This window comes from Bison bison, unplaced genomic scaffold, assembly GCF_000754665.1.
Source record: "Bison bison bison isolate TAMUID 2011002044 unplaced genomic scaffold, Bison_UMD1.0 scf7180017862279, whole genome shotgun sequence".
NCBI classification, from domain to species: Eukaryota; Metazoa; Chordata; class Mammalia; order Artiodactyla; family Bovidae; genus Bison; species Bison bison.
In genome coordinates, this window is record NW_011492851.1 from 385,293 (window position 1) to 385,670 (window position 378).

General features: G+C 71.7%; 1 protein-coding gene across 1 annotated transcript in view; it reads left to right on the forward strand.

Annotated features, from left to right (window-relative positions):
• The window catches only part of EEFSEC (eukaryotic elongation factor, selenocysteine-tRNA-specific), a 114,981-nt gene that overhangs the window by 114,202 nt on the left and 401 nt on the right, over positions 1-378 (forward strand). The window lies entirely within an intron of this gene.

Genomic DNA, 378 nt, shown 5'->3' on the forward strand with positions numbered 1-378 from the left:
GGGACCTGGGGGGGGCAGCCACGTCCCGGAGGGCACCTCCCGGAGGAACACCCATGGGGATCGGAGCTGCGGGGGCCAGGCCAGTGCCACAGGGCAGGAGGCAGGCCGGGGGCTGCCCCCACACACCGGCACCAGGAGCTCCCAGGCCGGGCGCTGAGCCCTGCAGAGGCCCTCAGAGCCCCACAGAGCCCCCTCACACCCCACAGAGCCCCACAAAGCCCCTCAGAGCCCCACAGGGCGCCGCAGAGGCCCTCAGAACCCCCTCAGAACTCCTGAGAACCCCATAGAGCCCCACAGAGCCCCTTCACACCCCGCAGAGCCCCACAGAGCCACTCAGAGCCCCCTCACGCCCCGCAGAGCCCCTCAGAACCCCACAGA